The sequence below is a fragment of the Stomoxys calcitrans genome, chromosome 2, assembly GCF_963082655.1.
Source record: "Stomoxys calcitrans chromosome 2, idStoCalc2.1, whole genome shotgun sequence".
Classification (NCBI taxonomy): Eukaryota; Metazoa; Arthropoda; class Insecta; order Diptera; family Muscidae; genus Stomoxys; species Stomoxys calcitrans.
This window is the reverse complement of record NC_081553.1, coordinates 60,490,415-60,504,327: the sequence shown is the minus strand read 5'-3', so window position 1 is coordinate 60,504,327 and position 13,913 is coordinate 60,490,415.

Sequence of the window (13,913 nt, the reverse complement as noted above, 5' to 3'; positions counted from 1 at the left end):
TGGCTATAGTGTGTCATGTGCAATTAGGACAACAAAAACAAAATTTGGGAAATTCGACTTTTTTGAAAAATTGACTTTTTTATTGCCGGTTCCATAAAATGGAATAGAATAGAGATATTTCCATGATTCTTTTTGTGTTTTGTAGAAGAAGTGTTACCAAATAAAAGTTTATTTAACATCTTTGCAATAAAATGTGACGTAATACTTGTTTTTTAGCAATGAATATAGCACTACTTGAAAATTGACTTTTTTCAGTATTTTGATCGCTACGATCTCATTTATGGCTAGGATATGGCGAGACATACCTTAAAATGTTGGGAACATTTTAAGCTTTCATTTAAGTTAAAAAAAAGCGAAAAAATCCCCGTGGAACTTTTTTTCCAGTGAGAAACTTTTGAAGTTTAGTAAAAAAATTGGCCATTTTGGTCTTAAGATAACGGTGTTGTTTGATATCGAAATTAGCCAAATTAGCACTTAAAACTTTTCTTAATACCTCGACTTTGTGAAAATGGAAAGAAATGATAATGCTTTGACGGCCAAAGTTTGCGAAAACTTAAAGGAAATGGGAGTATCTTTTTTGAAAAATTTTGCAATTTTTTGACAAAAAAAATATTTTTCATATTGAAAACGATGCCATTTTTAAACCGCCAAAGATATTCACGTGATTCCTTTTGTATTTTATGCACACATATGCTGGCATAATTTGTGTGAAGTATGAAGTTTATAGCTTTAAAATTGACGGAGTTATTTAAAAAACACTGAAAAAAACCAAGGCCAAATTTTCATATTTTAAAATTAAACAATTCATAACTCCTTAACAGTACACGATGGCATGGTACTTTATGCATAAGTTTTTTAGATCTTGTCAAGCTCTTTCTCTAGAGTCCTAAATCATGTAAATCGGTTGAGTAGATCAAAAGTTATGGCCCCCAGAAGCTTGGAGAAGTCAAAAGTGGTCAACTTTGACACCCTGTAGCTCACCCTGTATTAAAGATATGGACCAACAACAGCACTTTTCTGAAAGCCTATGTCCTCCTCTACAAATGTCTAGAACATTTTGTATGGCTAAAATCAACAGATAAAAAGTTGTAGACTTATTTCCAATTTTTTTGCCATTTGGCCCACTGTGCGACGTGAACTACGTACCGAAGATATTGCAAATGCAAATTCTGTCCATAAACATTCCACTAAGGAACTGGGGCAAACTTCTCACCTATCAATGAGAGCAGTCCCATTCAAGTTAAAGCTCAATGATAAGGGGCCTCCTTTTTATAGCCGAGTCCGAACGGCGTGCCGCAGAGCGACACCTCTTTCGAGAGAAGTTTTAGATGGCATAGTACCTCACAAATGTTGCCAGCATTAGGAGGGGAAAACCGCCGCGGAAAAATTTTTCTGATGGTTTCGCCAGAATTCGAACCCAGGCGTTCAGCGTCATAGGCCGACATGCTATCCTCTGCACTACGGTGGTCATCGATAGCTACCATAAATTTCGATGAAATTAGATAGAAAATCATATTGGGTTGCCCAAAAAGTAATTGCGGATTTTTTAAAAGAAAGTAAATGAATTTTTAATAAAACTTAGAATGAACTTTTATCAAATATTCTTTTATTACACTTTTTTTCTAAAGCAAGCTAAGAGTAACAGCTGATAACTGACAGAAGAAAGAATGCAATTACAGAGTCACAAGCTGTGAAAAAATTTGTCAACGCCGACTATATGAAAAATCCGCAATTACTTTTTGGGCAACCCAATATATATGAAAAATTAAAACTTTCTCCTTCAAGGCAATAGTGTAACAAATTTTCGTAACGGACATTTCCTTTTTTCCCTTACGATAATGTTGAAATGTGTCACTATTGTGTGACCCTATTTCACCATTGATTTGGTTTTTAGGAAAAGTGTGCAAAATTCATACCATAATGATTTGCGATGATTTTCCTGGGAATATACTTAGGGGTGACATTTTTGGTTTGGGCATTTGTCATGGACCACAATCCGATAGTGTTCAATGTACTTATAATGCCATAAATTGTTTGTTGTGTCATATCGGTGTTGTTTTAGTTAGCTACGCTTGTAAAATCTCAATGATATGCAATATGTAGTCTGTGATTATTTCTCTTTCGAATGATCGAAGGTTTTTGCAATGGAAAAGCAAAACAGAGGATACCAAAAAAACCAGTCATCATGTGATGCGTTTGGCTTCTTGGCGGAGAGGGCTCGACGGGCATTTCTGGTACAGAGGCTGTAATGGCGAAATGCTATTGGGTTGCCCAAAAAGTAATTGCGGATTTTTCATATAGTCGGCGTTGACAAATTTTTTCACAGCTTGTGACTCTGTAATTGCATTCTTTCTTCTGTCAGTTATCAGCTGTTACTTTTAGCTTGCTTTAAAAAAAAAAGTGTAAAAAAAGTATATTTGATTAAAGTTCATTCTAAGTTTTATTAAAAATGCATTTACTTTCTTTTAAAAAAATCCGCAATTACTTTTTGGGCAACCAATAGATTGAGTTAATGAATTAGTTCTTCATACTCGTAGTCATTTTAATGTTGCTGAACCTTGGTACAGAAAGTTATATATGACCATCCTGCTGGATATGGCCCAGAAAAGATCATATTTGGATATATCTGCCATATAAATCAACCATTAGATTAAAGGTCATCTTGATGTATGTTTTACCCAATCATATTTAGACAAATCTCTCGATTTAACTTTCCAAATTCGATTTAACTCGATCTAACTTTGAAATTTTTTCCAATTTTGCAGAAATTTGGAACCTTAAACTAGATTTTACTTCATCCAAGACTTTACTTCATCCAAGTTGAATATGTTTCAGCTCGGATCGAAGTTGGATGTATATAGGTGTCCTAAACGGACTTCCCGATTGAACTTCTTGAGTTCACCAAGGTCTACCTTCCATACGGCTAAGAAATGTATCCACCATCATAGGTGGATATCCCAAGTTGGAAACGCCCTCGTCCATAGACCATCAAATATACGCTGCAGGTGACTGTTTAGATACATATTCAGATGATACCTTCAATAACAACATCACATTACGTATTTAAAGCAAAAAACAAATCTTAATGTCCATTATTTAAGCTATTTCACCCCAAGATATCAAGGAAAACGTAAAAAATTTCTGCTGCAATTTTCTGTTAATTAACCCTGGTGTAAAATGAAACAGATGTTGAGAAATTGAATTATTTTAAAACAAAAACGCGAAACAATAGCGAAACGTGAAAATTTTTTTCACTTGAAGTTCAATAAAACGATTGAATGATTGAAAACTCAAGAAAAACACGTATCCCATAACGTGAGTTGGCTATTCTTCGAAAGCAATACCAGAAAAAAAAACACTTGTGGGTGAAGGTTTTCATGGATCGACAGTTTGAAGTGTTCACATGATGGCCTTCAGCCATATATTAAAACAAAATTGAATATCGCTCAAATCGAAATTGACAGGTTGAGTCTTTCACATACATACAGGGACAGTGCAGAAGCGGAAAAGCGATTAGTGCATGGATGGACACTAGGCAGGGTGCTTACGAGGTGACTTGTTGTGGCTAATTCCATTTATATAAAACTAATCTTATATATTTATAAAAATCAATTTGTGTTTGTTTGTTTTTGTGTTCCTTATAGACTCAGAAACGGCTGAACCAATTTCACAGATGGTGCATAATGACCCCGTGGTAAAAAAAAGGGTGCTACATTGTTTGATATCTGAAGGGGGGTGGGGGGGCGGACCCTCCCCATTTTCAGAAACGCCAGATCTCGGAAATGGGTGGTGCGATTTAAGCGAAATTTTGTGTGCTCTCGTATAGTACCCCAAAAATAAAAACTTGGTAACCAAATTTAAGATGGGGTACCTAGGAGGCCGCCCCATCCTTAAACCTACCAAACATATATTTAGACCAATCGCGACCATATGGGACTCAAATGAAAGGTATTTAGGATAAGAACACGTATCTGATATCCAATTGTCGAACCAATTGTTAGGGGTCCACCCCAACCCCCAAAATACTCATAAATCGGACATATTTACCGACCATGGCAATATGGGACTCAAATGAAAGGTATTTGGGAGTAGAATTCGTATCTCCTTTTTTGGGGATCCACCCCTTCCCAAAACATCCCCCCAAACAGTACTTATTTACTGACACGAATGTCGAGTTTTACGCAGATACCTGCCATCACGGCCCAAAACTGCGAGGCCCAAGGGTGAATACAATGCGTCTACCAACGCCCCCACATGTGGTAACCCACACATGAGTACCAATTTGATCCCACGTATTTGGACGTGTTCACCTCCTTGGTTAGGAGCGGAGCACTACCTAAAACTCCTTCCGATCTATGGGTCACGGCACCCGGTTGAAAACGCAACTCCACGCCGAGCTTATGCTCTACCCGCGATTTGGGTACAAACCACAGCCACCATGTTGCTCCCCACTGTGGCCTCACCATTGTCAGGCTGGAACCAAAGTTCCAGGAGCTCCTGACACCCGTGGTACCAGTTTAAAGTCTCCGATCAGACTTCGTAGCCCTAAAAGACTACTACCAGTTGAACCCCAAACAGTTCCGGACTGGTCACCTGAATGGGAAAAAATCACCCTACGCCGACCTCAGCCAGCATACAAAAATATGAATCAAACATACAAACAGACAATATACACAAAACACAAACAGGACACGGCAGCCCTCACGGGCTACGTCACATAAATCAGCAACAACATGGGACTTTACAATCAACGCGGCCACCCTCACGGGTGACAGCTAAGGGAATCAACAGTGGGCAAACACCGCTGCATCAACATGGGCAAGGCAGGTGCCAGGCCATTTCATGCGCAGCACCAAATCACACAGTCGCGCCAGCACAGCAACACCTCGTTATGGATATCTAGCGTGCATTCATACCTACACTAAGTCTAGTCCGCCTCCTAAGAAATACTTCCCGGGAAAAGGTGGCCAGCTTTGCAACAATCGTCTCGTCCTCAAGGGCCCTACTGAAATCCCACACCGCCTCGCTAATCCCCATCGCGCCTAAATCTCTAATGTCTGCATAGTACGGGCATTCTGTCAGTACATGCCTCCAGTCCTCAGGTCTCCCACAGTCGCACAAATCAGTCGCGAACAAGTTCCTCTGATGCAAAAATGCATTAAAGGAACCATGTCCCGTCAGTATGAAGCCCAGACTTGGGCCGAAGCCAAAGTCCGGGCGGTCTCGTACGAACGTCGCGTCACGAATAAATTCGTAAGTCACCCGACCATTGTCACTGTTCGTCCATCTAGTCCTCCACCTATTATCAAGACGCTCCAAAAGGAGTGTCTTGAGCCGCCTAATATCCCCATCTGCAAGCTCCGAAGCAGTGAGCCAATCCTCACGCACTAATGGAATTCCCTTTTCCACACTATACAGAACGGCCATGTAACTCACGAATAAGTCAAGTGCTCAATTCGAATCTGATATCCATACATGGGACCAAGTGTTTGGGGGCCGCCTCTCCTATATGGGAGCTATGTCAGGTTATGAACCGATTTGTACCATACTTGGCACAGTTGTTGGAAGTCAAAGTAGACCACTTCTTGCAAAATTTTAGCAACATGGGATAATAGTTGCGTCCTCTAGCGGCTCAAAAAGTCAAGAACCGATATCGGTTTATATGGAAGCTATTACAGGTTATGATCCGATTTGAACCATTGTTGGTACAATTATTGGCAGTCATAACAAAACACTTCATGCAAAATTTCAGATAAATCAGATAAAAACTTTCCCCTATGATGCTTAAGAAGTCAAGATCCGTTATTGGTTTATACGGCAGCTATATCAAAGCTTTATTTCGTCGAAAGTTAGCGTACTATCGAACAGACTGACGGACAGAGCTAAATCGACTTAGAATGTCAAGGCGATCAAGAATATATATGCTTTGTTGGTGTTCAGATCAATATTTCGTTGTGTTACAAACGGAATAACGAAAGTAGTATAAGGTAGTATTTAGAAGTGGAGTACAAATCTGATAAAAAATTTTGCCCAAGTTGATATATAGAGATAGTAATCCTCGTCAAGCTCCATAGGTGAGCAAGTTTGTTCCAGTCCAAAGGACCGATCGCCACGGAAATATGAAAAGCATTGGTTATTTAAGGCGCCAATAACTCGGCTTGTCATTTCGAGCAATACCGCTGAATGACCGAGTCTGACTTCTAACTGCGCTTTGGAGATCTAAGGGACTTATTGGTTCCTGTTTCATAACAAATGTGCGCTCCACACCGTACTCAATAGTCGATGGGTATGTAGAGCACCTTAAGCAACCTTAATTCGTCAAAGGTGTTGATACATGGCGTATCAGCGTTTGCACAACAGCACACACTTGCCTAGCTTTTATAAGTTCATGTTATTCTTTTAGAAGAAACCATTGAATTTAAATGATCTTCAGCTGGAATATGGTCGAAAAATGACGAAAGGATTTGGAACATCACAATACAAGAACGTAAACAGACTAATTCATATGTTTTCTCACATGATTTTCACAGAATTTCCAATGTTGGGGATTTTAGTATATACAAGCTGACCGGGGCCCGCTCCGCTGCGCCTTCTTTTACTTTATATGGAACAAAAGTTTCCTTGGAATATTTATTTTCGACAATTAAGGATCTTTTAGTGAAATACCATAATACGAAAATAGTATATCGCTTGACTAACAGTTTAACAATATAAGTGCCTTTATCCGAATCCCATATGATCTTTATTGGTCGACGAATTTAAGTTTGGATGTAAGGTGTACTCCATTCTTAAAATACTTTATTTCAGCCCGATATTCTCTTGATATCTGATTTAGTGGTGTCTTCGGGGATGAGGTGACCATCTCATCCCAGACACTTGGCCCTGAAAAAATATCAGCATAGGGCTCTTCTTTCAAATACCATTTATTTAAACCCCATATTGCCATTGGTTTAGGGCAGTTTACACGATGAGGCGTCCCCCAACCACATAGCCCCAAAAAAGTTAATCTAATTCGTTTTCTAATCTCAAATACCTTTCATTTGAGCCACATATTGGCATGGTCGAAAAATTTTTACAGCTTAGGGGGTGTTTTGTGGAAGGGGTGAGGCTCCTAATACATGGTCGTAAATTTAGATTTCAAATTCGTATTTTACTCCCAAATACCTTTGTTTGAGCCCCATATTGCGATGGTCACTAAAAAATGGCTGTTTGTGGGGTATTTTGGGAAAGGGGTAGACCCCCAGAAAATTGGTCCCGAAAATGGGTATCAATTCTTGCTCTACCACCCAATACCTTTCATTTAAGCTCCACATTGACATGGGCGGTAAATATGGCCGATTTGGGGGTGTTTTGGGGATTGGGGTGGTCCCCCAAACACTAAGCCCGGAAAATATATCAGCAACGTGCTCTATTCTCATATATCTATATATCATTTATTTGAACCCCATATTGCCATTGGCCTCAAAATTGGATATCAAATTCGTTTCCAAATCTCATTTAAACTCCTTTTGCAAAAGTCAGCAAATATGTCCGGTTTGGGGTAAAAATGCCAATTTTGCCCAAGAACATTCCACTAAGGAAAAGGGGCAAACTCTCACATATCAATGAGTGCAGTCCGATTCAAGTTTAAGCTCAATGATAAGGAGTGAGACACCTCTTTGGAGAGAAGTTTTACATGGCATAGTACCTCACAAATGTTGCCAGCATTAGGAGGGGAAAACCCTAATGGTGATGGTCTCGCCAGGATTCAAACCCAGGCGTTCAGTGTCATAGGCGCATAGTACCTAACAAATGTGGCCAGCAATTGGAGGGGAAAAGCCTAATGGTGATGGTCTCGCCAGGATTCGAACCCAGACGTTCAGCGTCATAGGCGCTACGGTGGCCTCCGGATTGGGGAATTGGTCCTAAAAACTATAAATATTTAGTATCACTCTCTTTAAGACAGTTGGTCCCTAATGTTGATATCAGATACGTGGTCTACTCCCAAATACCTTTAATTTGAGTCCCATATTGCCATGTTCGGTAAATATGTCCGATTTTGGGGTGTTTTGGGGGTTGGGTGGTATTGTGGGGGTGGCCCCATACACACTTTTCCCGAATATTGATATCAGATTTGTGCTTTGCTCCCAAAGACCTTTCATTTGAGCCCCATGTGGCTATGGTCGTAAATGTGCCCCCTTTGAGGGAGGTTTTTGGGGAGACCAAGAGTTTGGGGCGGCCCCCCAAACACTTGGTCTCATATTTGGATATCAGATTCGAATTCTATACTAAAATACCTTTTATTTAAGCCCCATATTGCCATGGTCAGTAAATAAGTCCTGTTTGGGGGTGTATTGGGAAAGGGGTTGACCCCCAGAAACGTGGACCCAAATTTGGATATCAGATTCGTATTATACTCGCAAATACCTTTCATTTGAGTCCCATATTGCCATGGTCGGTAATTATGTCCGATTTAGGGGTGTTTTGGCGCTTGGAGTGGTCCTCCTAGCACTTGGTCCGACAATTGGATATCAGATAGGTGTTCTTATCCTAAATACCTTTCATTTAAGTCCCATATTGTCGAGATTGGTCTAAATATATGTTTGGTAGGTTTTAGGATGGGGCGGCCCCCCTAGGTACCCCATCCGAAATTTGGATACCAAATTTTTAGTTTTAGGGTACTATATGAGAGCACACACTATATGATGAGAGCACATACTATATGAGAGCACACAAAATTTCGCTTAAATCGCACCACCCATCTCCGAGATCTGGCGTTCCTGAAAATTAGGGTAAGGGGGAGGGTCCGCCCCCCTTCAGATATCAGATAATGTAGTACCCTATTTTCACCACGGGGTCAATATGTACCATCTGTGAACATTTCAAGAAAATCGGTTCAGCCGTTTCTGAGTCTAAAGGAACACACAAACATACAAACAAACAAACAAACCTACAAACAAACACAAATTGATTTTTATGTATAAGATGGGGTCTTAGACGATTATTTCGAGCTGTTACAAACGGAATGACGAAATTAGTATACCCCCAACCCAAATTGGAGGGTATAACAAAAATGAGATTTGAATTAATAACACTTCGTGTCAGCTACCCTGTTGAGTTAATATGTGTGTGCACTTTCAGCAGAATATATGGTGGTGGGTATCCAAGATTTGACCCAGCCAAACTAAGCAGATTTTTTTTTTTGAATTTTTCGATTCATTATTTTCTGAAAAATATAATTCAATTGTCTTAGCTACAAAATGAAAAAAGTTGCCTCACAATCCAACGACTTTTATCATTCAAACACCGCCATCATTCTCATCTGCTTAGCAAGATTTGTAACAAAACAACAAATCGTTTGTTTTCTATTTTTTCTAAAACTCACAAAAATTGAATTGTTTGTATGAGACTATAAATGAATTTATTTTCTAGTCAAAGTTCGTATTTCCTGCCATCTCCCGCTTCCCTCTTACTCACTCTGTGATGTGTATTCGTTTGGCATAAATTAGAAATAATGGTGTGACGACTATTCTCTGGTCTGGTCCTGGTAGGGTTTAGACCATAAAATCCGACACCAGCTCTGGGAAACATTAACAATTTTCAATTGTTCCCATTTTTATTGATATTCAATTAAATTCAATCGTATTTCAATAATTTGATACGCTTGCCAAATCAATTGTTTGTCACAAAGGGGGTTGATCCGCGCAGATTAATGCAACATTTTGCAATGGAACACTAACATTAGAAAGGATATTTTAATTGGCATTTCAAACTCAAATATTGGAAATGTTTGTAGGGATTGATATAAGCCAACATTGAAATTGTCAGGTTGATACTGAATGCTGGGACACATTTGACAGAGAAAATGTTCGTCAAAAGAAGTTAAGGCGAGTTAGATTAGGTTGTGGCGAAATTTTGATACACCCATCACCCATATTTAGGAACAGTACGGATTTTCCATATTCACCTTTAAATAAGAACCTCTTTTCACCTTGTTTTATCGTATCAAATATTCCAATCTAAAGAGCTAAGATGAATTGTTACCAAGTTCCCACTGTTATATCTATGAAACTATTGGGTTGCTCAAAAAGTAATTGCGGATTTTTCATATAGTCGGCATTGACAAATTTTTCACAGCTTGTGACTCTGTAATTGCATTCTTTCTTCTGTCAGTTGTCAGCTGTTACTTTTAGCTTGCTTTAGAAAAAAAGTGTAAAAAAAAGTATATTTGATTAAAGTTCATTCTAAGTTTTATTAAAAATGCATTCACTTTCTTTTAAAAAATCCGCAATTACTTTTTGGGCAACCCAATAGAAATGACAGCTTCATGATATTTTTTTTAGTGACAGTTCATTTTATTGAATAGAAGCCATAATAGTGTGGTTGGCTTGGGCTGAAAATCAAAACTGGCTATTGTTGGCACACTCAAACACCTTAAAGTGAACAAAATGTTTGTGTATCGCACCATAAATCGTGAGAAACTAGAAATGACAGCTTCATGATACTTTTTTTAGTGACAGTTCATTATATTGTTCAGAAGCCATAATAGTGTGGTTGGTTATCTTGGGGTGAAAATCAAAACTGGCTATTGTTGGCGCACTCAAACACCTTAAAGCGAAAAAATGTTTGCGTATCGCACCATACATCGTAAAAAAAATAGAAATAATATACAATGTGGCAAATTCGGCCTGGCCGAATCTTGGGAACCCACTAGCACAGATTCTGCAAAAAATGCCCACAATTCACAATTGAGGTTAAGGGAGTTTTGTCATTGGTCATGTGGCGGCTACGGACACTGTGTTCTCCTTTATACAATATCCGATGTTCCAGGCAGTGCCGCTTTTTGAAAAAAATAATGCACCACCATTCCTGATAGAACCGATTGGAACTACGATATCCCTGGCAATAGAAGTTACATAGATTTCTATACAGATGGTTCCAAACTAGACATACTCATAAGATCTAGAACTGGTCATATCGAAGAGGTTACCTGACCACTGCAGTGTGTATCAATCAGAGATCCTCGCAATTAAGGAAGTGGTGGAATGGCTAAGATATGATGTTATAACGCCAACTGGCTTAAATATCTTCTCAGACAGCCCGGTAGCCATTAAATCCCTGAAGAATGTATTTCTGAACACAAAAACCGCCCTACATTGTCGCAGATCTCTCAACGAGATGGCTGAACAGTTCAAAATGCACCTGTACTGGGTGCGGGGCCACAGCCATATCCCATTAAATTGTTAAGCGGACGAGCTTGCAAGACTAGGAACTTTCTAACACATTCCAGGGAAACTAGAATCTGTGGGTATGCCTCTAGCGACATGTGAGCTAAGTTTTCAGGACCATTCCCGAAGGACAACGAATGACAGATAGATGGTCAAAAAGAGGGGGCTGTGAGCATTCCAAAACTGCTTTGCTGTCATTGACTCGAACTGACATCTCAGTCATTGTGTCCGTCATGACAGGTCATTGTCTAATCGGAAAACATGCTACCAGACTGAAGGTTGCCAGCAACGACTTTTGCAAAAGCTGTGAGAACATCGAAAAAGAAGAGACTATTGCTTTCTGTGTGTGTGTCCCGCAATAGCAGTCAGAAGGAGTTCCACTTAAGGTTCTTAGTTCTTTGAGAACCTGCCTGATTTAGCGGATGTGAACATTCGCAAATTATAGGGCTTCTTAAAGCGATCTGAATGGTTCAACGGTAGGAACTAGAAGCCATCTTCCTTCTTCTGTTCCTGATGGCAGACTGCCATTTATACCTAACCTAACCTAACCTTAAATAGTTCAAGACATAAGTGTATTTTATGCACCAAATTTCAGATAATAGACCGATTTGGACCGTACTTGGCACGGTCCATATGAGCTATTTGAGAGTGCAATGAGTGGACGAAACCAATAATGAAAGACGGTCGGAGTAAACAATACAATAGCCTACAACTCCGAGTACTAATGACTTTTAAGCAACTAGGAGAGTGTAAAAATTTGAGATATATTTGGAATCTTTGGCCAGAACATCTCTTGCAAGATTTTGTTATGACCGACACGCAGTGTTGCCAAATCGAAAAATCTTGGACAAAAATTTGGAACTTTTGAAAGGATAGAGATAGATACACGAAATTTAAAATAGCCAATTTTGAGGTGTGAGGTGCCAATAAGTATGCAATATTTGGTGTGATCCATGGGGCTTGAAAGTTGGTAACCTCAAGCATGTCTAATTTTGAATTGCTTTCCAAACAGTCATTTATCGGCCGATCATTTCATCTGAATCATTTCTCCATCGTCTATCACAATCAGATCTGAACTCACCTTACGCTTACTTGTAGTGAACAATATGGCTGAGACTTGGTGGCAGATACATATCTTCCAATCTTCTACAGCGAAATAAACGGCAAATTCGTTGAGATGGACGTTCAACCTATCACAGATGCCAACAATGAGTGGGGGGCCTGATGTCATGATCGTACAATCGTCCGCATATGATACCACCTCTATACCATCTGAAAGGGCCGAAGGGCGGATAGGTAGAATTCAAACAGTGCACCCCCGGGGAACTCTCTGTTTCACTCTACAGAGTTTCAACTTTTTATACCCACCACCATAGGATGATGGTATACTAATCTAGTCATTCCAGTTATAACACCTCGAAATATTGATCTGGGACCTCAAAAAGTACATAAATTATTGATCGTGCCGACATCCTGTGTCGATCTAGCCATATCCATCTGTCCATCTGTCGAAATCACCATGGCGGTCCAACGCGTATAGCTATCCGCTGGAAATTTTGCAAACATACTAAATATTGATGTAATTCGTTGGAAATTGGTAATGGGCCATATCGGTTCAGGTTTAGATATAGCTACCATATAAACCGATCTCCCGATTTGAGTTCTTGAATCTCTGGAAGCCACAATTGTCAACCGATTTGGCTGAAATTTTTCATAAAGAGTTCTGTTACGACTTCCAATAACTCTGCCGAGTACGGTTCAAATCCGTACAATTGTTGAAAGACGAAACAGAACACCGCATGCAAAATTTCAGCCAAATTGAGCAAAAATTGGGGCTTCCAAAGGCTCAAGAAGTATATATCAGGGTATATATAGCTCGCATATAAACCGATCTTCCGATTTGACATCTTGAGCCTTTGGAAGCCGCAATTTTTGCTCAATTTGACTGAAAATTTGCATGCCGTGTTCTGTTTCGACTTTCAACAACTGTACCGATTCGATGGGTCCATTGCCATGAGGACGATCCTATCACATGGTCTGGGCTGATTGAAGCTACAGCAAATATGAGCGGTAATGATATGGAAAACAGTTGTTGTGCTATGGAGTCTTCAAAATCCATGCAGATGCACGGTGAATGGAAATTCCCCAAAGAGGTTTGGGATGAGTAATGCCTGAGGCGTCTTGGCTACTGGTGAGAGAAGAGAGACGAGTCTGTACAACTCTCTCTTGCACGGGTCCTTTCCAGGCTTCAGTAGCGGGATCACTCTGTCCATCTTTCAGACATCGTGTACTATAAGAGTGTTCAAAGACAGAGATAGATCCAGATTCTTCAACATCAGTGTACAGATTCTGTCCGAAATTTGGGAAAGTGAGTTGTGTTTGGCTCCTCGATATCCTTCTGCAATTTGGCCCAGAACTGTCCCGATTTAAAGATAGCTGCCATATAGACCGATCTCTCAATTTAAGATCTTAGGCCCATAAAAGGCGCACGTATTGTCAGATTTTGATAGATCCAGATTCTTCAACATCAGTGTACAGATTCTGTCTGGGCCAACAGCCTTGGATGACTTGCCATTCGTAACCTCGCCTAGGATAAATGATGATGACTGTCCATCGGCTCGGAGACCACATATAAGACGAAAGGCTATCCTCCTAGCCCTGTCACTCCCGGTATGTTCAATAAATTAACCGTTGAACAGCAAGGTG